At 40.3% G+C, this 27375-nt stretch overlaps 1 protein-coding gene across 3 annotated transcripts in view; it reads left to right on the forward strand.

Moving 5' to 3' along the window:
- Nucleotides 1-752: 752 nt before the first annotated feature.
- The window catches only part of FYN (FYN proto-oncogene, Src family tyrosine kinase), a 308067-nt gene continuing 281444 nt past the window's right edge, over nucleotides 753-27375 (forward strand). For 2 of the 3 annotated variants that reach the window (XM_069077030.1, XM_069077033.1), the window contains exon 1: nucleotides 818-846. The gene's annotated coding sequence lies outside the window, so the exon portion shown is untranslated. Of the gene's footprint in view, nucleotides 847-27375 lie in introns of all 3 variants that reach the window. The other variant, XM_069077031.1, reaches the window with a different exon arrangement.

Raw genomic sequence — 27375 nt, forward strand, 5'->3', positions numbered from 1 at the left:
CACCAGCTCCCGGACCCACCCACTCCTGCCCCCGTCCCCGCGGCGGGGTCCAATGGCCGCCGCTCTTGGAGGCTAGGCCTCCGGTGATAGGTTTACAGGGCCTGCCGTTCTCAAGATGCGGCCCTCCCTCTTTCTCCGCCCTTCCCCTCCCTTTTTTCTTTCTCTCCCTTCCCCAAGCTGGAGGGGCCGGAGCATCAGGGGGAGTAGCCAAGCCGGGAGAGCAGCCGCGGCGTAGTTGCAGTTGCGCCATCTGTCAGGAGCCGGGCCGGGAGGAGGGGGAGGAGGGGGAGGAGGAGGAGGAAGAGGAGGAGGAGAGGGAGAAGGAGAGGAAGGAGAGGGTGGAGGAGGAGGAGGAAGAGGAGGAGGAGAGGGAGAAGGAGGAAGAGAAGAAGGAGGAGGAAGAGAAGGAGGAGGAAGAGAAGGAGGAGGGAGGAAGGATCGCTGTGCAGAGGAGCAGCCCGAGATTCGCCCGCCGCGCGAGGAGAGGGGAAGCCACGGCCCCTTAGAGCCCCCTCCTTCCCTTGCCAGCCGGGGCGGCGCTGCGATTAGCTCCCGACACCCACCCCAGGGTGGTGGGGGTGGTTTGCGGAGCTCCCGCACAAAAGCCACCGCCTCCCTGAGCTGCCGCTGGTACCCAGAGGGAGCCGGCCGCCCCGGGCTGGGGGGAGACCCTGGCGCTGTCCTCCTCCTGCTTCTCCTCCTTCTCCTGCGCCCGCCCCCTCGGAAGGGTCCCCTGCCTGCCTCCCCGGGAGCCCGCAGAGGAGGAGCCGGAGCCGAAGCTGCCACCGCCACCACCGCACAGGGAGGGCGGGGAGAAGACCATGTGAATGGGGCTCTGAGCCTCAGGTAAGCGGGGCGGGGGAGGCATCTGGAGAGGGGTGGGGGTGGGTGGGTGGATGGAGGAGAGGATGCTGCCGCTGCTGCTGCTGCGGCTGCTGGCACCCGAGGTTAGGTTATCCCTCCTCCTCCTCTTCATCTTCCTCTGCTGGACCCTCTGCCTCTCCTGCCGGGGTCGGGCGCTGCGCTGCTGCTCCCGCAGTCTGCGGCTGCTGATCCACTAGCGCGCTCGCGGCAGCTCCCGAGCATTATCCTTATCCTGACTCTTATTAATAAGCGCAAACAGCCGCGCGGCATGGGTTTTCCTGCAGCCGCCTTAGCGCGGCAGACAAGTCATTGGGGAAAACGGAGCCGGCCGGGTACCCCCGCCCTCCCCCTCCCCCCAGCTCCTTTCCTTTGCTTCCTTCCCCACCCCGGGAAGGACTGGACTGAAGCTGGGGATGGGCTCCGGAGGGAGAAGTGGGTTCCGCCCCTGCCTTCCTTGTGGAGCCCCCCACCCCCACCCCGGGGGACCCTGGCGGTGTGTGTTGCTATAATGACAGGGATGATGTAATCATTTAATAATTGATGATTCCCAGTAAGCTGGGGCTTGGCCCCATGCCCCCCTTCCCCCCTTTAGCTTACTCCTCCACCTCTCCATCCTCTCGCAGTCCCTATAGCTGACGATTTCCCATTCCCATCCTCCTGCCGGTTTCCATCACCTCCCTAAGCTACTTCCCCCATCTTCCCCTCCACTCTTCTTTCCCTTCCCCCAATTTCCCTTTCCTTTTGCTTTCCCCCATATTCCACCTCTCTTTCTGCTCCCCTCAGGCTTTTTTCTCCTCCCTCCTCTGCCTCACCCTCATACCCCTCTCCACCTTCCCCCTAAGCCCCCTGCGTTTCCTCTCTACTTCCCCTGATCATTTGCTGTTTTTTGTCTCCTCCTTTCTCTTATCTTTAAGCCCACAGGCTGAGGGTAGTGAGCCAGAAAGAAGCAACTAAGACTTCTCACAGGGCGTTCATTTGCTGTGACTAACTGCAAAAAGGAAGAGGGGAAGGCGGGGAGGACATAATAAAAGTATCCTCTCTTTTCTTTCCCTCAAATAAATCTCACAGGCTGTGTGTGTGTGTGTGTGTGTGTGTGTGTTACACACAAAGGGTCCTTTCAGTTCCTAGAGAAGAGACACACAAAGTACCCAAGGATGGTGGGGTTTCCTGCTTGTTTCTGTTCCCTGGGGCTTCCCTTTCTCTTTCCAGATGAAGCAGTAGATCTTCCCTCACATCCCCTTTCCTGCCACATTTGGGGGAAAGATAAAGGGCACCAAATGCCAATTTGTGGGTGCCAGCATTTAACAATGTCCCAGGAACTGTAGGTGATTTGGAACTGGACCATTTCTCATGGTTGTTGTTGTTGTGTGTGTTTAAAGGTTTCAGCTGCTTAAAGAAGTTGCCTTTCAGTATTAGATGGCTTCTTTCCTGACTCCTTCGCTTTGTGGGGAGGGTGCCAAGGGCCTGGAGTTAGGACTATGTTGGTGTGTGAAGCAGGAGTAGTTTACTTATGAATCAGAGAATGAAATTAATGGGTTGATCCATTTTTTAGTGATAGGGGAGGGAACTGAGTGAGAGAGAATTGAGCCTCCAGAAAGACTTCTTTTCTTTCCAATCAAGTATAAGTAGAGTCTTTTGTTATGGAATCTTTTATATATATATATATATATATATATTCTCAGTGGATGTTGGTGTAGCTTTGTGAACCATTGTGAAGGCAACAAGATGTGTGCCTCTGGAAATACTTCTGGAAACCTTGTCCTTTTCCTGCCTCTGTCTAGCGTTTTTTACTCCCACATCCTTCCTCCCACTACTTGTGTATTTTCTACTCTTTATGTTCTAACCCTTTCACCCCTAGATCCTGCCCCATGTATTCCCAGTACTTAGGTGAAGATTGTTGGGTTTAGAAACTCTCAGAGGAAATGGTTTTGTTAAATATCTAAAACTTGGAGGAGAGATTAGCAGCAAACTATAGAAGTTTCTATGTAGTCTTCTGTCAGAACTCTAAACCATCTCTCTCATGACACCCTCTAGCAAAGGGCTTCTTAATCTGTGAACTTTTAAAAAAATATTTTGACAACTATTTCAAAATAATTGATTTTTTTTTGTAATCTAGTGGGTTTTATTTGATACATTGAATAACATTATTCTGAGAAAGATACCATGGGCAGTTCATGATAGAAAAGCTGAAGAATCTCACAGTGTGTGTATGTGAGTGTTTGAGAGAGACAGAAAGACAGACACATACATACATATGTGTATATATATATATATACACATACAGATACAGATACTCCTGCTCTAGGAGGAAGTGTTTATGTAAAGTTGGGTGCTCACTTTGTTGTGCATTGTTTGCCAAGTTCATAATGGCTAAACTTGAGTGTTAAAGGCCTGGTACCAAACCAATACAAATGTGGAGCAATGTCTTCCAAGCTAATTCTTAAAGAATACTTTTTTTTTTTTAATAAAAGCTTTGTTAGAATTGAGATCCTATCGGTGCATATTTGAATTTTAGAAGGCTTTCATTGTGAGAACTTTTTATTTGGAAAAAGTAACGTGGTTAATGGGGTTACTTCTGAAAACAAAGGATGGTTTGTTTCTAGACTCTAGAAGGGCAGTCAGTGCGCTTTAAGCTTAAACTCTGTTGTCTAACCAAAAGTGGCTTCATGGACAAAATTGAATTTGAACAAAACCCCCATACTTTGGATTCTGAAGCTGCTCATCATAGCATTTCTGTTACTTTCTTTGAACATTTTTAGGTCCCTGTGGCCTCTTTAAGTGAACTCTTTTTTCACATGTTCAAAATAATTCAATTTTTATTTAATAATAAACTCGTGTAATATAGGAATTTGTTTCCACCTTCTTTTCACAGCAAGGTGATTGGCTTATTTCATTCTTTACTCTTAGCCGAATTTCTCCCAGCACAGTCTTTTGTATTCTTTTAGATCAGGGAAGAGAACCTCATCGGTCATCTTAATCCAACCCCACTCATTTTACAGATGAGGCAACTGAGGTCTTTAGGTGACCCAGCTGAGGTCATAAAGCTTTGTTAGTGACAGAGTTGTGACAAGCACCCAGGGGGCCCTTTATATTACATGTTCCCTCCCTCATTTGGCTCTGAATGGTATCAGATTTCAGTTATTTTGTATAGTTTTGAGAAGAGAGCTTCCAGATGGGCTGCTAAGACATATTTCAATGCTTTGAGGTCACAATGCTTTGAAAGCATGTCAGGACCGACAAGCAGATTGAAGTAGGATCAGTCAACATAAGGATAGGGCCTTTATTCAGTTCCTGGTGCCAAATTATATTGGTTGGAGCCCTAGGGTAGTATGCTGTCAGTCTAGCAGCAGACATGGGGTGGGGAGGAGTACCTCCAATCTTTTTTAGGCCAAAATTGATGATGAAGTCTATCTACCATCTGGTGAGGGCTGAAATAAGAAAATATTCTTCTTCCTATTAGGTATTTTTTTCTTCTCATTTTGAAGGATCTAAGAGTAATAACTGTGCCCTTTTTCTACTTCAGTGCTATTTTTCTCCAGTACTTAGTGACAACAAGACTGGTGGAGAGTTGTTTTAATAGAGGGAAGACCAAACAAGTAGGTGCCAGCAGTTTATTTATTTTGACCCACAAGATCAAAAAGAAATTTTTTTTGTGTACTGTCAGAGATAATTTGGTTAAAATAAAAACTATTTAAATCCCTAGTCAGGTGGACTCTATTGAATTATATGTCCCATAAAAACACATGTCTATTTTGATATAACCTTAATAGCTATAGTTTTCATTTTTAGAAGAGATTTTGTTTTAAGACAATGATTTATTTTGCTGCTTTTAGTTGACCTGAAGAAACATCTTTATCTTCATTTAAAAAATCTAATTTGACTTCAGCCTACTCTTTGAGCCTTGCTGTATACAACTCTCCCTCAGATATTCCATATACCCTGTCCAAGATACTATTTGTTGTCTCTAAAACTGTCCCTCCCCCACCCCCTTTCCTGCTTCTGTTTCTTTGGCCAAAATTGGTCCCTGTGTCTGAAATGTCCATCTTCTTCCTCTAGCTCCGAGTATTGGCAATACATCCAACCTTCAAGGCCTTGCTCAGGTGCTGCCTCCTAAATGAAACCACCTCTGATCTTCCCTCCTCCCCTATCCTTCCTTATATCTCATCATTTTATAGTAACATCGTGTATACATCATATTCCAATTTTTATTATAGCTGTCTGTGTATTTATTTTATCTTCCTCAGCAATATTAGCTGACAGTCCCCACCCCCGACCCCCTGGAGGCTAAGGGCTGTGTTTTATTTACCTTCATATCTCTCCTAGTATGCTACACTGCACATATTAACTGTTAAATGTTTATTGAACAAATTAGTTAATTAATGATACACCTGTATACATAACTATATTTTTACTTATGGAAACTGTTTTACCACAGATAGGATGGTCTTGTCCTCTGTCTAGATCCCACAGACTATTTGTACCACTTCTGTGACAAAGCAGAATTGCCTCCAGCTTGAAGTAAGAATAATAAAATACTTAACCATTAAGAGTATACAGGCATTGAGTATTAACTAAAGCATAGTAGCACTGGTTCTCACCTGGGAAGTAGGTTATTTTTTTTAGCTCTAGTCTAATGTAACTTGACAAGTTTTCATTGCTACCAGTTCAATTAAAAAAACCTTTAGTAAACTTGTTGTACAAAGCACATTGTTAGTTTTGCCTATTGGATATTTTGAACTGGATGTCTTGTAGGCATCTCACATGTACTGTGTCTAAAACAGAGTTCTTTCCAACTTTTCTGTTATTCCCAAGGGCATCACCATGGTTTGCAACTTTTAATATCTTCCTCAATTCCTCTCTCACCACACCACTAAACTAGTTAGTTGTCCAATCATGTCATTTCTATCTGCACAACGTATCTCCCATACTTTTCCTTCTGCCTTCACACAACCGCCAGCCTAGTTCAGGTCCAAGTCATTTCTCCTCTAGACTATGGCAGTGGCCTCCAATCCTACCTTTCCAGCCTTCTTGCATGCTACTCCCTACCATACACTCTTGCCATACTGGCTTACTTGCTGTTCTTCAAACATAACACTCCATCTTCCATCTCTGTTCCTTTGCACTGGTTGCCTCTCATGCCTGGAATCCCTTCTTTACCTTTACCTTCAAGACTCAGCTCCCCTTTGGAATGAGTCCTTTCCTTATTGCCCAAGCTGGTAATGCCCTTCCAAGGTTACCTTGTATCTGTTTTGCCTTCCTTGGCTTTAGAATGTAGACTCTTTGAGAATAAAGATTTATATTTTATCCCCTTGGCCTGGACCATAGTAGACGCTTATTAAACTCTTAATTGATTAAGATACAAAAATTAGGCTGGCTTTTATCCTCAAGTAGGTAATTAGTAAATATTCTTGGAGGTTATGAATAACCCTGAATTGTTCTCTACCAGAGTCTTTTTGGCCATGAATAGTCTGAGTTGTATATTTAAGGTGGCATATTAATATTATGAATTGTCTTACATAATTTAAATTTTTTTGCCACTTTATAGGTATCACTGGAGAGTTTTTCCTGAGGTTTATGGTCCCCTCTGTAGTAACAATATACAGTCTTTAAGAAGCAACAGGCAGAAACTGTGAGGGATCATTAGAAATTTCCCTTTAAGGACCAAAGGTTAGAGAAGAGATATGAATGATGGAGACAAGTGTGTCACTAAGAGAATTTTCTTTATCTTGTCTGAACAGTAGAACTTGGAACACGAGAGTGAGCCCTAGTGAAGTGAAGATAATGATCTTCTGTAGAAGGTGGGGAAGTAGTTTCTAAAGTATGGTTGTAAAATTAACATTGGAAGGAGTGTAGAGGAGAACTTGGCCTAAGGTTTTAAGAAATCCAGGCATCTTGAATTCTTAGAAATGGAAAACATGACGGGGGGAGGCGAGAAAAGGGGAGGCAAATACTTATAAGTAGCTTTAAGGAATAATTCTTTTAGTCAGGTGACAATTAGTATTAATTTTGTTTAAATATGAATTGATTGGGTTTGGCCTTATCTACATGTGATCATTCTGAAGATATAGTAAAAGTATAAATTGTGATTCTCTGCTTCCTCTTCTTTCCCCCCAAGTACTGCGGGTGGCTCTTATGCAAGAAGACAATTTGCAGTGTCATAGTGAACAGATTGGGTGGCAGGGGGGGAGGGATCATTAAGTTAGAGGTGCTAGTTTACTAAATCTGATAATTTTTTAACAACCAGAATACGTAATAGTAATTCTATCTAAATAGTCTTGGGTGGTACATAGTACAAGAAGACCTTTGGGTTAAATGACACTGGACTTGATTAGAACTGAGTAATCCAGGAAAGATATAAATTGAATTGGATTTATGGCCTAATAAAAATGTGGGAAGAAAAGATAATGTCCGCTGCCTCATGAAACTTTAACAATGTTTGTATCTTACTACATCGTAATCTTTGGATGAGAGCTCTTTCCCATTCGCTTCACTGTCTAAGCTTCAGAGTTAGCTTGCATTTTCATAGGATCATGGATCTTTGAATGGAAGGACGCTTTAAAATCATTTAGCTTTTCTGTCTCCCTACCCCCAACTTTTATAGATGTGGAAACTTAGACCCGGTGAGGTTAAGCATTTTGTCCAGGTTGGTTAAGGTTAAGATTTGTCCAAGGTTGCAGAGTTGGCAAGTAACCAACCCCAGTTTTTAACCTAGATCCTCCTACTGCAAAGCCAATTCCACAATCCTGTCCTGTCTTCTCATTACAGAGTAAAGTTTGGTGTCTACTTGGAAGGCTTTTGAAGTGGCAATCAATATGCTATTTACCATGTAACCAGAAACAAAATGGGTGGAAATTATAGTGTTATACTTGACCAGTTACTGTTCTCTTTCACACCTAGGGCAGTCCTCAGGGAGGGACAGAAAAAGGCAGTAAATGCTAAATGTCAGGGAAGCATTATTGTTTCTGTTCAGTACTAGGAAGTGATCATGGATTATTTGTGCTTGAATTTAGGGTCCTGAAGAAAAGGTTGGTAGCCATAGGATCATAGATTTAGTTCTAAAAAGGACTCTAGAGGTGGTTGAGTCTTGACTTCTTCATTTTACAGGTTAGATGCACAGAGAGGTTCAGTACAGGGTCATATAGCTAGTGATAGACTTTTAAAGTTCGAGGAGAATTTTAATAAACGATCTCATTTTATCCTCATAACAACCCTTTGAGGTATGTGCTATTATTATTTTCATTTTAGGGATAAAGAAATTGAGGCTTGGGGTTGGGGGTAGTGGGGGAAGGCAATGTTAAGTGACTTATCCAGGATCACACAGCTAGTAAGTATATGAGGCAGGATTTTAACTGTGGTCTCCTAGACTCCAAGACCAGGGCATCATCCAGTAAGCCATCTACCTCCACTGCTGGTAGTGGATCAGTTCTTCATAGAAGAGGACTGTGGAGGTTTTACCCATGATCTACTAGCCAGCACATTTGAACAGTGCTCCATCATGCTCTTCTTTGGCGAAACCCAGTATTCTCCCAGGCCAGAAGCCCTTTCTAACCATACCCCAGAACTTCCACCCTTGTGAATGGCAAGAGAATTTGTCATACTAGGACATTCTGGAGTCAGAGTAAAAGAAACCTCCATCCTCCATAAGGCGGATGGGGCCTTAGGGTTGTCCACCAACTCTGTCCAAGATGGAGAAAGGTCGATACTTCGAATACTTCAAGGGCATTCTTTAACTGCGCTGTCAAAGTTTGTGGCTTTGAGGGGAGGCCTCAAAAAAAATGAAGCCACTTTTGGGCTGTTAAGCCTGGTTGTGTGAGCCCTCGGCTCAAAAAAGCAGGAGGCAACTTTGAAAAGAAAAGAAATAAAAGGAAACCTAGTGCTTCTAGAACGGCAGCTGTTAACATCAGGTAGTAAAGAGGTGGAGAAACATCAGTCAGCTGAGGGGGGTAGAGGAGAAAGAAGGTGGAGGGGGGCGGGGGAGAGAGAGCCAGCCAGCCAACCAGCAGCCAGCAGCCAGAGGGGAGGCTGAAGACCATAAATCCCTCATAGAAAGACCTCTTAACTTCTGTTTTAAAAGGTTTCTAAGTACCTGCCCCTTTTGAATTTGCTGGTGGGGTTTTATCTGATGAATTCAATCACTTTCATTTTCTTCAGAGCCTCCATCCTTGAAGTAGCCAGAAATAGCAAGCTTTCCATGATGCTGCATAAGGAATCCGTCTGCTTTACTGAAAAATAGGGTTTTGGTGGCAAATAAAAATGAACCAGCTCTCCTTCCTTACTTCTAAACCAACGGCACATTTCCCGATCCTTTCTTCCTGCAATCATCAGAAAAATTTACTGGATATGTAATCCTATGAAATCTTACCCAATTAGAATATAATTGAAAAGGCAAATAAACAATTCATTTTATTCCACTTGATGTAGTATCTATTTTGATGCAATGTGCTACTAAAGGACTATAAATTGTTATTGCTTATTTTTAATTTAATTCCTGGAGAATTGGCTGATCAAATTTTTCATTCTTTTGATGAACATTTATCAGATACCTACTGTAGGCAACATATTGTGCTAGAAGATGCAAAGATCAATGTCACAGTCCCCATTTTCATGTTTTATGTTGTCTGAATGGATGAATAAATGACAAAGCAAAATCTGCTTTTACAATATGCCTGGAATACACTTCTTCCATCTCTGTTGAAATCTTCCTGGTCTTCCAAGGCTTAACTTAGATGTCTCCTCCTCTTCCATGAAGCCTTCTTTGATCTCTTCTAGTCAAAAGCAATTACTTCTTCCTCATATCTCTTATAGAGCTTTATTCACACTTCTTTGTTTTTGTATTTTACTTCTTATTATGATACAGCTATGGTGTAGTGAAAAACACATTGATTTGGGGCCAGATGGTAAGGATTTAAGTCCCAGCTCAAACACTTAATGGCTCTGACTGTGGGGCAATTTTTCTGAACCTTCATTTCCACATCTGTAAAATATAGATAGTAATATTTGCTAGACCTACCCTCACACGGTTATTCTAAGGAAAGTACACACCTTAAATACTACATAGATGACTTATTATTATTAAAATGCTTTTTAAAACTCTGTATAAGTTTAGACCGTCATTATTTTTATGTATTTTTTTTCTCCCTATTGTAAACTTCTTGAGGTCAGGGTAGTGCTTAGCACAGTATCTGTCAGAGGCAACATGGAAAGAGCACTGTACTGAGAATCCTCAGACCTTGATCTGAGTTCTGGCCTTGACAGTTAATAGGTCTGTGATAATGGGTGACATACTTAACTTTTCTAAGTTTGTTTCCTCATGTCTAGAATAGGGATCTTCATAATGGCTAGGCCTGTATCATAAGACTATGTAAAAAAAGTGCTTTGTGAACCATAAAGGCTACCTAAATGTGAACTATTATTAATATAATTACAGCACAAAACAGTCACTTAATGTTGGAACAAAATTCAAGTTAATTTAATTCAGTGAAAGATAGGAGGCGTATTATTCTGCACTGCATTCTTGTACTTTGGCTTTCCTCCAATACTCCAGTGAAACTGTGATCTCATCAAGTTGGGTATTCCCTCCAATGGTGCAGATTGCAGCCTATTTGTGCCTGCCCATCTTGTGCAATTTTTGTCCATATAAACGGGAGCCACCCAAACTCTGGGGGCCTTTCTCATGTTCTTTTGCTATTGCATGGATGTCGGTGGAATATACAGGCTTAAAATCTGTCATGCTTCCTTCTTTTTACCTTGTTTTTGCTTTTTGGGTTTTTTTTGCAAGGCAGTTGACATTAAATGACTTACCCAGGGTCACACAACTAGTAAGTGTGAAGAGTCTGATGCCAGATTTGAATTCAGGTCCTCCTGACTCCGAGGCTGGTGCTCTATCTATCATGCCACCTAACTGCCCCATCCTTTCTTCTTAAGCCAGTGAAGTACATTGAAAAGAATTCTAGATTTGGAGTTAGGCAGTCTAGGTGAAAATGTTGACTATTCTGAACTTCCCCATTACTACCAAAGACAGAACCATTTTCTCAATCTTATAGTCTCTCAGTCTCAGGCTCATAAGCTGAATATCACCATCTATTCCTCTCTCCCTCACCTCCCATATCCAATCTGTTGCCAAGTTCTGTTTTACTCTTCATAACAGCTCCTATATACAACACACACACACACACACACACACGCACCTTATTCATGCATATTTACATCTTGGTTCTCCCATTAGGCTTAGCTTAGATGTCTCCTCTGCTTTCATGAAACATTCCTTTTTAATCTCTTTTAGTCAGAAGCAATTGCTTCTTTCTCAGATCTCTGATAGAACTTTGTTCACACTTTTGTCCTTTTATTTTACTTATTATTATGATGTAACTATGGTGTGGTGAATACCACATTGATTTGGGGTCAGAAGGTAGGAATATTTAGCACAGAGCTTGGCACATAGTAGGCATTCAATAAATGCTTGTTGACTGACTGCTACTTACTACTTTTGTAACCTTGGGCAAGTCACTTAATGTTTATGGGCCTCAGTTTTCCCAATTGTAAAACAGGGCAGAGATGTTGTATACTAGGCCCATTTCAGCTCTAAGTCTTTGAGCCTATTTTTTTTTCCAGTCATACTCTTTTCTGATGACATCCTTCATATTGTCCTCTATCGTTTTTCCATTGCCCTTTTGGGTGACACTAAATTTCATTTCTCAGGAGACTGGACTGGACTATTCATAACAGATAGCCATATAGCATCATGAGAATACTGGTATTAAGAGGTCTTTGTTTTAGGGAGAAACTGTGTGTGTGTGTGTGTGTGTGTGTGTGTGTGTGTGTGTGTGTGTGTAGGCCAAGCTAGAGTTAGGAAGACATGAGTCCAAATCCTGCCTCAGACACTTAATAGCTATGTGACCCTGGGCAAGTCACTTAATCCTGTTTGTCTTAGTTTTCTCTGTAAAATGAGCTGGAGAAGGAAATGGCAAACCACTCCAGTATCTTTATCAAGAAAACCCCAAATGGGGTATTAAGAGTAGGAAACCACTGAAACAAGTGAACAGCAACAACATGTGCCAGGCACTATACAGGATATAAAAGGAGCCAAAAGGCAGTCCCTGACTTCAAGGAGCTTACAATCTAATGAGGGAAATGACATGTAAACAAATATATACAAAGCAAGCTATATACAGGATAAACAGGAAATAATTAAAAGAACTAAAGCACTGGAATTAAGAGGAGTTAGGGAAGGCTCCTTTAGAAGGTGGGATTTTAGTTGGGACTTAAAGGAAGACAACTGGGTGATTGTAAAGATGTGGTCTGCTGTGAAATATCACTTGCAAAAGCTTTCCTCTTCTCTTCCTGATCAAGGATACTCTAAACATATGCTTAGATTATTCTAATAAATATTTTGTACATATAGGTAAAGTAATCTGTGAGTTGGCAGTTAATGATTTACACTCTCACCTTTTTGGGGGTATTAATAAGGTGTAAGATTTCCCCCCCTCCAAGCTTCTGATATCTTCCCCTAGAGTCAATGTGCTATTAATTAATAAGCATTTATTAACTGCCTACTATGTGCTAAGCACTGTTCTAGACACTGATGATAAAAGTAGAAAAAAAGAGACCATCTCTTCTTTCAAGGAGTTTATATTCTATCAGGGGAGGCATGTAGATATATAAGTATGTGTGTGTCATACACACATATGTATATAAGCATATATACATATATGTATATAGTCTTGTGTATATACATATATATGTATATATATACATAAAGATACAGAATAAATACAAGGTAATTAAGGAGGAAAGGCTTTAGGCAGAGAATGGCACTTGAGCCATTTTTTGAGGTGGAAATGAGAAACATTCCATGCTCAGGGAACTGCTGTGCAAAGACATGATGATTGGAGATGGAATACTCTGTGTAAGGAACAGAAAGAAAACCAGTTTTCCTGGACTGTAGGATGCATAATATGGAGTACTATATAGCAAGGTCAGAAAGATAGATTGGAGCCAGGTTGTGAAGGACTTTAATAGATAATCAGAGGAATTTTTATTTGCTCCTCTAAGCAGTAAGAAGGTTCTGGAGTCTTTGGAGTAGAGAAGAATAACATGATCAGATCTGTACTTATATAATCTGTGTAGAGGAGGATTGATTGGAATGGGAAGACTTGAGGCAAGGAGATCAATTAAGAAGTCATTTCGGTAGTTAGGGAAGAAGTGCTCATGAGGGCTTTTGAACAACGGTGGTGGTTGTGTAAATAGAAGGAATTAGATTTGAACAATGTTGTGAAGGTAGAAATAGAACAATTTGGAAACTTATTGGATATACGGTGAAAGAGCGTGAAGTATCAAGGATAATTCTGAGGATACAAACCTGGCAGATAGGAAGTATGATGTTTTCAACAGAAATAGGGAAGCTTGCAAAAAAAGAGAAGGTTTTATGCAAAAGATAATGAGTTTTGTTTTGGACACGTTAAGTTTGAGATGTCTCCAGGACAGTGTTTGAAATATATGATAGACAATTGGTGATGAAGGACAAAAGCTTGGGAGAAACTGGGACTGGATAGATCTTGGGAGTCACTGATGTAGAGTTGTTAACTAAAGCCGTGGAAAATAATGATGTCATTGAGCAAGAGTGAAGTGAGAAAAGAGTAGGGGGCCTAAGATGGAGAATTGGTGAACACCCACAATTTAGAGAATGTGATACGGATGATGGACCAGAGAAAGGGAGATATAGGATTGTTTGGGGGGATGATAGGGTCTAAGGAAGTTTTTTTTATGGCTAAGGAAGATTTGAGAATGCTTTAAAAAAGTAGAGAAAAAAGCAGTAGATAAAGATATGTTGAAGAGTAGAGAGAGTAGGGAGATGACCGAAGGGATAGTATGCAGGAAAGGATGGCAAGGGGCTGGAATCAAGGGCATGTCATATAGAGGGATCTGAAATCAGGCCTCAAAGTGATTTGAATTGTAGGTTACCTCACTGTGGTACAGTGAAAGGAGCACAAGCTCTGGGGGCAAATGACCTCTGTTCAGATCCCATCCCCACCAATGATTACTACTACTCCTAATAACTAATATTTGTGTACCAGGTACTCTGCTAAGTGCATGACAGTGATTCCAGTGTCTTTGAAAGTGAAAAAAAAGTGGGGTGGCTAGGTAGCACAGTGAATAGAGCACTGGCCCTAGAGTCAGGAGGACCTGAGTTCAAACCCAGCCTCAGACACTTAACACTTAACTAGCCATGTGACTTTGGGCAAGTCACTTAACCCCAATTGCCCCTCCAAAAAGCAAAAACGAAAAGAAAGTGAAAAAAAAAATTATTATGAAAATTGGTACGTACCTTTTCCATTTTTTTATCTGTTGTCCTTTCAGTTTCATCTATGAATATCCTTGGGATGACTTTATTTAGTTGGCTCTTTTTACCACACTTTCTTTAAGCTTATTTTTTTCACTGTTCTGTTCTATTTTATGAGGTGATATTGTACAAAATTGTCCTCCATCCTTCTCTGTACAGTTTTAAATGAATTTATGTTATAATCTTGCGTTGTCCTTTCCTGCCACATCCTTCAACTTGGCAAGAATGATAGGATCCTAGATTTATAGCTGAAAGGGACTGGAGAGACCAAATAGTCCAACCCCTTCATTTTACAGATGAGGAACGCAGGGCTCATTTGAGGAGGTTCAGTGACTTGCTTAGTAGGGTCACCAGTGATAGAGTTAAGTTCCAGTTTTGGATTGTGGAAGTGATTGCTTCTTTACACATAGCTTCACTTGCACTGGATAAAGAACCCGCTTTAGTACTTCCTGGTTTGCCCTCAACTTAAGGCCTTGGAGATGGAGTCATTGATGCCATCCATCCATTCTCTGGAGACTTTGATGATGCTCACCAACAGGTTAACTCTTCAAAGGGAAGGCTGTATCAGAAATATGCTTAATGGCATGTCCTTTGAGTTTTGTGGAAAAACAATAAGGCTTTATAAGTCACCTCAGTAACAAATGACACACTAGGTTGGGTTTGTCAGTGCCCTTTGCTAAGAATCTTCCTAAGCTTCACATTGTGACTCACTTTTTGCTTCTGCTTTGTTCCTGACCAAGCTCTGCTGTCTCTTGGATACCACACTTAGTGTTGTACAATGGGAAGAAGGAAATAAGAACATTTTATCTAGTCCTTCTATGAAGTGCTTATACAGAGCTTCTTAATGTCGAACCCATTTTGGGGGATAGTGGTGAACTTAGATGGAAAAAAAAATTATATCTTTATTATGCTATAGTTACTTTTCTTGTAATCCTATGCATTTCAAAACATAATTCTGAGAAAGGATCCATAGGCTTCATCAGAATGCCAAAAGGGTCCATGACACAAAAACAGTTAAGAACTCCTGGCTTAGACCATTATTGGAAAAGCAATGGCAATTTCTGCCTATCAGTTGCATTCTAAAATGTGGGCGACCAAGAGGCACAGTGGGTAGACTTGGAATTAGGAAGACCTGAGTTTGAATACCGTCCCAGATATTTTGTAGCTTGGTGATCCTGGGTCACTTAACCTCTTTCTGCCTCAGTTTTCTCATCCGTAAAATGGGATATTAGCACCCACTCACAAGATTATTGTGAGGATCAAATAAGTTGACATATTTAGAGTGCTTTGTAGACCTTCAAGTACCATATAAGTGCTAGCAATTACTCCTCCTTCTACTCCTCCTTCTTTTGTTATTATTTTTATTATGTTATTATTATTATTATTATTATTATTATTACATAATACTTTTGTGCTTAAACGCCTTGTCTCCACTTGCCTCCTAGCCAAGGAATATACTTCCTCTTTTTGCTGGTAATGACATTAACATGTAATGTGTTTGTACGTGATGTTAACACTTGATATACTTATCTAGTTTATTTTATTTCAGTAAGAACTTGTTTGATTTGTCTCATATAGTGAAGACAGCACCATGCTCAGATCAGTCCTTATTAAATTATTTCTGGGCATGAATCTCTACTTCCATTCTGAGAAGTCTCCTACACTGTGTTTGTTGCCTGTAACCAGGCGGGATGAGATGTTTTAGGAGGAAACCACCCTGTGTTTCTTCGATGTGCTTAGAGCTGGGCCTATCATTTTTTTCAAGTTCATTTAGTTATGCCTATTTGGGGGGGAGTATGATGCTTTTGATTCCCTTAGTGTGTCTCATTATGGTGCAGAGGCGACCCTAACTTCTCAAAGTCTATGCCAGTGGGGATCCGGCTCTGACAGGTCCTTCCAAGTTAGAAGGACTTCACACACAGTCCTGGTGATGGATGGTGTGTCTGTGGTCTGAGAACCAGCATAGCCAAATTTTCAAGAGGCTCATCGCCCAAATTGGCTGCAGAGTAGGAATTTTTGGGCCATAACAACTCCTGAAGACCTTCTCCCAACTCAGGGAAATTGTAGTCTGCATCAGAAAAGGGAGTACCCACATTAAAGGAATTAAGGATTCTGAAGGTTGTAGTGAAATTGCTTTTTTTTAATTGCAGAAATAGCCTCTTTGAGGTTAACTGATGATTCTTTGGGTCATATATGCTAGCAAGGTAGGGCACATTTACAGAATTTTGCCATGCTAAGAGATTTGCACCCATTCTCCTTGTGTTATTGGTTATATTGTTAAGAAGTCATAAACAGAATAATAAATGAAGACAGATTCTTGATTTCAGACTGCTGTGAAATGCAGTTTGTTTTCTTAGTGGCAAAGATAGTTAAATAAAAAGCTGATGGGATACGAATCATAGAAAAAAGCATTCTTTTCTCTATGGAAAAATCCATTTGTGGTTGAACTGGACACCACAAAAAGGTTTTGGTTCTAAGCTAGTTACTTTTTAAGTCTGAAACAAAGAACTGATTTAATAGCAACCTAAATCACTTGGCAATCTGATTTCAGACCCAAGTGTAATAGTGAAGCTAACCTGGGAGATTATCAATGTCCAATCACAGTGAATCAACAAACATTTATTAAATATTTACTGTATGCCCAGGTACTGTACTAAGTGTTGAGGATAGAAAAATAAAAATGAAATGCACCTTGATCTCAAGGATCTTACATTCTGGAAAGACTAGACTTTATCAAGTCACAGATCTATCTTGTTGCAAGTGTATGTACCTTTGTCTTCAGTGGGGCTTTTGGGACCAATCAGCCTCACAAAAATAAGGGAAAATCCCCCTTAACACCATTGCCTACAACCACCTATCATTTCCCCCAACTGCACCTGGAAACATAGATACATAGGCTTCTACTTCCTTTTAGCTTTATTCTCTAAGAGGGAAAATGTATAAAACAATGTGAAGGTTTTTATGAACTACTTTTCCAGTAACCATATAAGAGAGTAGTCATTTCATCCATTAAAAATGTATATATATAAACATGTATTGAGCACCTAATCTGCAGATGACAATGCGTAAATTAATATTGGGGTAAAGGGTGGGGGTAAGAGGGAGGTAGAAAGAGAGGGACAAAGATAACTGACATTTTCCTGTCCATTAAGGAACTTATAATATAGTGCAATGGATCCAAAATGACAGGATGGATTTCAGGAGATGAAGAGATGTCTGTTTAGATAAGATGTGAAGCATATTCTGGGATCAGGGGCTGACTATGTGCATTTGTACTTGCTAACCCAGTAGTCAGGACAGAGTAGTCCCAGGGTGGTGGTTCAAAACTGAGTGGATTAAGTTACCGAGGCCAGAAAATGGTCTCAGTAGGTCTAGTGATCCCTAGGGAGCAGAAACAGGACAGATGGCAAGGAAATGGGGGGGTAGGTGTGGACTGTTGGGTGAAATACACTATTTTCAGAGTGCTTTAGTTTTGCAAAGTACACAGCTAGTAAGAACAGGGAGGATTCAAACCTGTATCTTTCTCTTTTTTTTTTTTTTTGAGGGGAGAAGGCAGGGCAGTTGGGGTTAAGTGACTTGCCCATGGTCACATGTCTGGCTAGTAAGTGTTGTGTGTCTGAGGTCAGATTTAAACTCAGGTCTTCCTGACTCCTGGGCCCGAACTCTATTCACTGTGCCACCTAGCCACCCCCAAACCTGCATCTTTCTTGATTCCAAATCTGATAGCCTGTTACAATAATCACAGAAGTTTATATAGCAATTTAAGGTTTGTAGTTTAAGAGAAGAGATTACTTTTCCCCAAAATCTATACACACCAAAAAAAGCAAAGAACTATATAAGCAGGGAGGGCCATGGCCTTATATAGTATCACCACACCCAGTACCCTCTCTTTCTCTGTTCCAGGGTCACTATTTCCTATGCATTCCATAGGCCCACTGAATGGTGGTAAAAGATAAGGAAGTAGCTTTATAACTGTAAAAATTAGTGAATGAAAACTCCTTTAGAATCGGTAAGGTTTTTGTTTTGTCTTTGAATTCATAGCATTTAGCACAGTGAGTTACAAATAGAAGAAGGTACTTAATAAACATTTGCTGAATTAATTGAAGTGAGGAAGTTGCTTAAGGGTTAAAGTGATCTCAGTTGTACAGTGCTAAGTTTGAGGTGTCAAGTGAAACTCTAGGCATAAATGTCCAGTATAATAATTGGAGATAAGGGACTGGGCTGAGCGGGGAGTTAAGATCTTAAAAAAGAAGACCTGGAATCCTTTAAATGAGATAGTTGAATCTAGGAGAATGAGTGAGATCACCAAGGAAAAGTGTAAAAAGAGCATAGACCTAAGGATGTAAGGAGGTAGAAATGGGTAGAGAAATCACCATTGGAGATAAAAGGTATGAGCAAAGAAATGAGAACCAGGACACTATTATGCAACAAACCAGTGGATTGGAATCCTTCAGGGGTATGGTAGTCAAAGATGGTGAATATTGCATGCAGGTCAAGAGAATGAGGACTGAGATAAGGCCAGCTTAGATTATTAAGAAGTTATAGGTTACCTTACGAGAGCAGTTTTAGTTAAGTGGTGAAGCCAGATGCACAGGGCTAAACAGTGAATTGGTAGTTAAAAAATAGAAATGACAAATGTAGACACCTTTCTTTTGATATGTTTGGTGAAAATGAAAGATCTACTATGTTAATGAAGGTTACAGCATTAAAAGAAAGTTTTTATTGCTGAGATTTGAGCATGTTTATAGACACATTTGCAAGTCAAAAAGATATGAATGAAAAGATTGATGAGTAGCCATGAGGCTCCAGTTGGATGGGGTTTTATGACTTTTTTTTTTAGCAGCATATAACCATCTGGGAGTGTGGAAAGCAGACGATGGGGATTACCCAAGGTTTGGGGTTGGCATGACAAGAACAGCAGAAATTTGTGTGGGCAACAAGGTTTTCTAGGGTGCTAAAGAAGGCAGCATTAAAATGGTTGACATTAGGAAGCAAGAGAAATCAGAAGAGAAGGGATAAAGAGACCAGAGGACTTGATGACTGGAGTAAGCAAGTATAGCATGTATAAGGGTATATTTGATGTTGAAAGTAAAGTGTTTTATGTTCAGACATTTTGAACTAAAAGGTCAACAGCCTCGAGTGATGAGAAGGTAAAACAGCAAATTATGAGTGCCCATAAATAGCTTAAGCAAAGTTAAAATTAAGATTGCTGTATTGAGGAATTGTATATGAGGAAATGGTTTATCATAGTTATAGTAAGAAAGTGCAGATATACTTTGGTGATAAATTAATTTCATCTCTCCACTAATCGTTGAGCTCCTTTGCTTTTTTTGGACTATGTTATTCTATTCCCTTCTGTTGTTTCAAGTGGAAGTAGAATAGTCTTGTGTTATTTGAATAATCTTTCCTTTATAATTGAGGGTCTTTCTCCTGGCCACTACAGAATTTGTTGTCATTGGAATTGTGAAATTTAATCACTAACTGTCTTGGAGGTTGAAGCTTAACTTTTGTTTGTTTGTTTGTTTGTTTGTTTTTCCTGGAGATAATCTTTGGATTCTTTTGATTGTCACTTTGCTTTGTGTATTAAGAAGTCCTAAGAAGTCTTCTTACATTATTTTATGCATTATGGCGTTCAGGTTTTTTGACTTCTTGTGTTCTTCTGGAAGGTCTCTGATCTTTATGTTGTAGTTATGCATCTTGTTTTTGAGATCCATGTGTTTTGCCTTTTTATAGTTCATGTGTTCTTTTAACATTATTGATTTTTGTTTTTCTTCTTCCAGGTTGTCCTTCACCCTAGGATATTTGAACTCCCAATCTGTTGCTATTTCATTTCCTTCTTTGGAGAGACTTATCACTGTGGATTCAAGTTTTTCTCTTCTGCTAATAATCAATTATTTCTTTTGTGTATGCCATATATGCTTCCATTTGTTTGAATGTAAATTCTTTCCTCAAGGTTCTGGTTTGTCTCTTGAATTATTCTGGAAAATCTTGCTGTGGTTCTAAGCTCTTAGGAATACAAAGGGTTCTGTGTTTTATTAGGTGTTTTTAAAATTTTCATTGTCTAAAATTTCATGTTTATTTAATGACATTTGCAATCTTTTAGATGTACTGTTTGTTACTCATTTTTCCTTCTGAGGTTATTATCTTCCCTCTTGATCTCTCTGGTTGCACTCTAAGTTTATACTGAGTTTTCTTCTTTCTGGTATCTTTGGTGGTTTTTAGTCTTTTTTCCCTCCATCTTCTATTCCTCACTTTCTGACTCCTTTCATGGTAGATTTATCTCTAGGGCTAGACATTAAAGGTTTCTCAGCCTGCTACCACTTTGGGAAATTCACTTTCCATTGGCCTCAGTCCCTGCAAAACAATTTCTGCGTGGATAGGATTGGCCCTAGCTGAATTCAAGTCCCTTTTCCTTTTGGCTTGGTGTAGCCTCACATACTGGCTCCTGCTGTATTTCTCTCCATTATTTCATTCTCTGGCTGGGTGCTGAGGAATTTTTGTAGGCTTAGAGGATGGTGGAGTGGGTGTTCTGGGCAGAATGTTTGCCATCTTGGCGTTCCCTAATCTGGGGGATACCATATACAGAGCAAGACCTTGCCCTCTTGTGCCTCCCCATTTCCCCACACTTGGCTAGGCAGAGTTGCAGTCCAGTGAATGCTAGGCAAGAGAAGCAGCTGTGTCATGTCAAGAGAGAATGCAGCCACAGCAAAATTCCTGAGTGGATCTCAGAGCACAGGCTTATGGATCAGTTGATGCCTCCTGGATGGGTGATGAGGCTGATAGGGGAGGAATTCTGAGTGATAATGTTAGGCACTAGTATTCTCCACCGTTAATTCATTCAAGTTAATAAAGCTTTGTTGGGCTTCTTGATTTCTTGTCCTGTGGAGACAGCTGTAATTGCTATACATTTGGTGCATAATCTATCTTCTTTAGTGTTGTTGTTTTTTTAGGGGAATTAGTGAAGGAGGAGAAAATATCTAGCCTTCCTTCTTGTTCGTCTTGTGAGTCCGCTATTCAAGAATTCATTGCTATAAGCAAAAGTCTTGATTTCTTCCAACAATGAAAGGCTGGCATTTCTTTGGTTAAAGTCTTGGTAATATATATATAGATTTGCTTTAGTAATACTTTATCTTTTGACTATTCTTAGTTGTAACAACAGTATCTGCAGTACCTCAGATGAGGAAGACATAGAGAAAAAGCATGAAGATTTTCAGACTTTCTTAAGCCAAAACTCAACTGGCATGCCAGAGATTGGAACGGAATTTTCATTTTTAACGTACCTTTCAGGGATCTAGGATGAACATAAGAAATTAGAGTCTCTCAATATAAAAGAAAACTCTCTTCATCTTTATTCAGTTCCCTTGTACTAAATAAAGCATCTATTTATGAAAGGATTAATTTCCAAGTATAATTTGGAAGTAGTTGCCAGAGCATTCAAATGAAAGGAGGGTAGGGTGAGGATGTGCATATAGGGAGTAGGGGTAGCTCTTTTTTTGGCCCCTTTACATGTGGTATTTCTGACAGTCAAAGGAAAAAAATTTCTGCATTTAAAAAGATGTTTCAAAAGTATACTGTTTTTTATGAAAAATAGAGTCATGGTTTATCTCAAGGATGACTGTTGTTAGATATTCCTATTTCTATATTTTCCCCATAGAAGACTATGGAGATGTTTAGATTATATGTAGGATCATAGATTTAAAGCTGGAAAAGACCTCAGAAGCCATTAAATCCAAACTTTCATTTTATAGGTGAGAAAATTGAGGCACAAGGATAAAGTGATTAGGCTCATAGAGTTAGTAAGAATCTGAGGGTGGGATTCGAACCCAGGTCTTTTTATCTCCCAGTTCGTCACTCCATCCACTACTCAACAAGACTAGTAAGCCTAGACCTGGAGGGGATAGAGAGATATTCTAGTCCCCTGAGACTTAGGTCAGTGGTGACTGAGGAGTAGACACTGTCTCAGGTACATGCCTTAGATCAACAGGAAGGGAGAATTTATACTCCTGTGATACTATTGCATGGGAAGAGGGAAATATGTCTGTATCTGTAGCTTCTTAGTCTTTAAGTTAGGAAGGGACTGTACAGAAAAGAAGTAGAAACACTTCCAGAAAGCCTAAAGCATCCGTATCCAAATTGGTTTCTCCCAGACCATTTTTCTAATCCTGGCTACTAAGCCTTGTATAAATCTCAGTCATACCCAAGGCTGGGACCTATCCTGGCTATAGAGTGAAGGGAATATAAGGAACCTAGTTCAAATCTGGGTTCCGCTGCTTATTCCTTATGTGACCTCAGGCCCGCCATTCACATTCCCTGAACCTTGATTTCAGGATAAAATTGAAAAGGGGAATGTCTTAAGAGGAAAAGCAATTTTGGGAAGCTATATAGAAACACAACTGGGCCTCCAAAATTCTAAATTGTAGTTATTCCTTCACTAACATCTTCATCTATGATCTTGGGACAAATTATATTGGTTTTGTTTGTCTCAGTTGTTAAAATCCCTTTTTGTTTGTCTCAGTTGTAAAATCCCTTGATTTCTCATCTGTAAATTGGGGCTTTATACGCACAAGGTGACTTCTAAGCTCTTTTTCAGCTCCCAGTCTGTGATCTGGTTGTCTAATGTTATTTCTGCTTCTGGTAATGACGTTTCTGATAGTGAAGTTAAACCCTACAATGCACCTTCATTAACCAAGGTATTAGTAGATACAGAAACCATTATCTTTCCTCTTTCTTTGCGTTTCACTTTAAGCCCTGATTATTTGTTTTAGGTGGGATTTTTCTTACCTGAAGGTGAGGAGTATGAAACATGCAACTACCCAAAGTCATAGGATTGTTGGATTGTGGATTTAAAGCTGGGAGGAAATTTAGAGGTCATCTAATTTAACACCCTCATTTTACAGAATAGGAAACTGAGACCTGAGAAAGGTTAAATTACTTGCCCAAGGTCATACAGCCAGTGACTATGACATGGAGATGGCCAGGAAGTGATAGGGTTATCCTAAAGCTGAGCAAGATATGGGTGAATGTTCACAATTCAGAGCCCAGGGTCACAAGGGTTGGAGACATCCTGTGGAAATATGGAGGAACATATACACACAAAACCAATATAACTTGTCCCAAGGTCATAGATGAAAGTATTAGTGAAGGAATAATTACAGTTTGGAATTTGGAGATGCAGTTGTGTTTCTGTATAGTTCCACAAGATTGCTTTTCCTCTTTAGACATTCTCCCTTTCAATTTTATCCTGAATGCTTTCCCAAGGACAGTAAATGGTTTTATCCAGTATGATACTGTTTCCATGGTGACTAATGTATTTCAAAGAGGGTAGGCTGTGATGGAGGGAGTCTAAAAAAGGACAAACACAGAAGTGTCATAGCATAAAACATAGGACAATGCACAGAAGAGTTAAGTTTGAGCTTTTTGTATCCTAATGGCGACATATTTAATGGAAACCGGCATAACTTGCTCCTAAACGTGAGACCATAAAATCTTTACTGCAGCCCACACTGTCCCATATTTAGCTGACACCATTCCTTTGGTTAGTGCTTGGTTTGTTGTGTTTGTTTAACTCAACCTCAGGTTTATTCATTTTGTTTCTTCAGGAGCTTAACATGCATCAGCATAACTAGGAGAGGGGATCTAAGATAGTTCTACCAATTGAGTCCCATTTATGACAGTTTGTGTATGTAATAGAGTTTGAAAAATGAAGCCATATATGATTACATCCTTTCAAGTCTCAGACTATTTTGTGAGATGATAATAAAAACCACTTTGATCTCCTCAAATGAACCCCAAGGGGAGTGTGGATAATCATCATAATAACTCCCATTTCTATAGTACTTTAAGGTTTACAAAATGCTCTGCTTACAACAGTCCTATGAGGTTGGGAGTATAGGTATTATTTCCATTTTACAGATAAAGGTACTGAGGATCAAAAGTTAAGCAATTTGCCAAGGTTCGCTTAGATAGAAAGTATCAGGAACTGGACTTTAGCCTAGATGTTCTGACATCCAAACCCATACTTAAAAAAAAAAAAATACTGTCAGAGTAGGATACTGGAGTCATGACTTTAGACAAATCACCTAGCAATTAAGTCTGTGGCAGGGTTAGGAAAAGAATTATAAGAGGTAATTCTTACCTCTCTCAGGCCAAAGTTCTGTGCTGAGGTGATGAATTCACAACATGATCGAGATCTGCTTTTGGGTGGTATATAATATTAAATTTTACTCTTTAGTGGTTGAAAATAGACTGAAATTTTTTGTTTTATTGGATCAACTGCTCATGTTTTCAGTGATTTTTTTCCCTATCTTGTTTGCCATTCAGATGTTCTATCATCAGTTTGAACAGTAAAAAGTAAGCTTATGGGGAGAGTATGGAAGAAATCACCACCATCCACAATGCCAGGCTATCTGTTCTCCCCTTCCAGATTTTCTCCCTTTTCCAGAATCTTTACCTTTTTCTTTCTTGCTATATTTCTGCAAAGAGACCATCCAAATCCACAACCAGAAAGTTTGGCACCCTAGGAAAGCAACATTAAAAGAAAAAAAGAAAAATGGGGTGGCTAGGTGGCACAGTGAATAGAGCACCGGTCCTGGAGTTAGGAATACCTGAGTTCAAATCCAGACTCAGACACTCGACACACTTACTAGCCATGTGACTTTGGGCAAGTCACCTAACCCCAGTTGCCCTCCAAAAAGAAAAGAAATGATGAAAAAAAAAACCCTTGAAATTAACTTTTTAAGATAAACTTGGTCATGGGCCAGGGGAGGGAAGACCTTAGGACACAAGGATCCTTTAAGGGAGGATAGATTCTGAGACATCAGGAGTTTCCTATAGGGCAAGTCACCTCTGAGGGAAAGAAACAAGGTAGAGCCAGGCTGGGGAAGAACTTACCTAAAGTGCATTTATGGAGAGTAGGAAGCATGTCATCTGTGAACTTTCTCTTTTAAGTAATTATTCTTGCTAACTAGTTGCTAAGCTTATTTGTTTGTGTCTGCTAAAGGAAGGCAAGTCCCATTTTTGTTGTTCAGTCATGTCTGACTTTTCATGACCCCGTGGACCATACTGTCATGGGGTTTTCTTGGCAAAGATATTGTACTGGTTTGCTATTTCTCTCTCTAGTGGGTTAAGGCAAACACAGGTAAAATGACTTGCCCAGGATCACACAGCTAGTAAGAGTCTGAGGGTGGATTTGAATTCAGGTCTTCCTGACTCCAGACCTAGTGCACTATCCATCGAGACATCGAGCTGCTACAAGTCTCATTAGGGTCCTCAGAAGTTCAGTGCTCTGGGACAAAGCCCCAGTAGTCTTGCTCCAGTTACACCTTTGGAGTTGACTGGGTTAAAGAGGATCATAGATCTTGAGCCGGAAAGGGACCTTGGAGGACATCTAAGTCTCATTGTCTCTTTATAGATGATAAAACTGAGGTCCAGTGAACTTGAATTGACCAAGGTGACATAGGTAGAAGAGGTGAAATGTGAACTTTGGTCTTCTTCTAACTTCTGATAGTTCCTTTGACTATACTACATACATTGCCATTCTTGTCTCCCACATATTAAAGTGAGGGATAGGCAAAAGGACTGTATAGTCATTCAAAAAACATTTATTTATTAAGTGATAGCTATGTATATGGCACTATGCTAGATGCTAGGGGTACAAAGATTAAAAGTGAAATTACCCATACCCAGAAGGAATTTTCATTTTACTAGGAGGTATATGATATATAAGCAGATAAGGAATGCCAGGCAGAGTGCTAGGGGAAGAGAAAAGATCCAGAATTAAGTATTCTATAAAAATTTTAAGCAAGAATGCTATGCCAGAAAGAATTGTCTCCATCACTAGAGCTGTTGTGACTGCCTTCTCCATTGCCCCTAAAACACCAATAGGGTTTGGCATAAGATAAAAGAAAAGGATACAAGTAACTCTGGCATAAAACTCTGTGAATGGATGTGTTCCAAGGAGGTTGAATAACATTAGGTGCAGAGCTAATGTAGGTTCACTATTAGCTAAGGTAGCTTCATTCATTCCTTAACTTATTTTGTGAAGTCCTGAAGGAAGCATTGAGTAAAGTACAACATCAGGGCGATAGCAGCTCCTTGATATTTTGGGGAACTAGGGAAAGGTTCTCTGCTTGTCTGTACAGCACCCCCTCCCAGCTGCTGGACCTACAGGATGCTTCAGAGACACTGGATATATAGGGGAGGCCACAATGCTTTGTTTATCCAGCAGCTGCAGCCGCCGCCATTGAAGAGTCCTCTATGAAACTATGCGTCTGCCCCAGTCTTTGGGCAGGAAGCCCTTGCCTGCCCTATTTTGAAGAAAGCACTGAGGAGTTACTATGTTTGCTATGCGATCATCCTTCCCCTCCCCCCTCCATCTATTTTACCCATTTCATCTTCACCCCTTATTCTGAATTATAGCAGACTCTGGCCACAGCTGCTTTTTTTGTCTGTTTCCTGTGACCTAAGTAGGAATGACTAAAGTCACAATGTCCTGTTGGAATGTTCAGTAAGATAATGTATGACAAGTCATATTAGCCCAATGGCTGGTCTATTCACAGACATCATTTACATTACAGTGTGTTGAATTCTATAATTCTCCCTATAGTAGTGAATGAATAGAGCTAAGAGAATTGGAGTAAGAAAGAGGCCATTCAGAGTATGTGAAGACGTGCCTGGAGTAATGAAGGCTTTTCTGACTAGTCTATAAATATATTAGATCTTTTGAAGGGAGTAAAATGAGTTCAAATGGCAATAGAGAAGTTACATTGATTAGTGAAAGTATGCCTCATTGGCTAGCTCTTCTCCCTACCAATCCTTCCATCTCCTCTGCCCCTCCCCTCCCTCTGAAAAATCCTGGGTTATATTTTTGTTTCTTCTTATGTGTACCTGAGTTATCTGTTTTATTTACATGGAAGAGATAGTGAACAGCTGGGGTTTGTGAGTCCTGATCTCTCATGTATTTTAAATCAAAAAGAGAAAGTTTGAATAGTGATCTGCCCTTCACTAAATGGCTAGATCAGTATATTGTCATTTGCTAATAGCTAAATAAATATACATAAATTTAAAGGGGAAGGTTTATTTATGGTTTTGCAGTTTTAAACAACAGTAAGACTTTTGGGACACTCCGTGTGTGTGTGTGTGTGTGTGTGTGTGTGTGTGTGTGTGTGTGTGTG

The sequence above is a fragment of the Petaurus breviceps genome, unplaced genomic scaffold, assembly GCF_028583685.1.
Source record: "Petaurus breviceps papuanus isolate PSGF00001 unplaced genomic scaffold, PetGlider_PUasm1.0 90977, whole genome shotgun sequence".
In the NCBI taxonomy this organism is placed as follows: domain Eukaryota; kingdom Metazoa; phylum Chordata; class Mammalia; order Diprotodontia; family Petauridae; genus Petaurus; species Petaurus breviceps.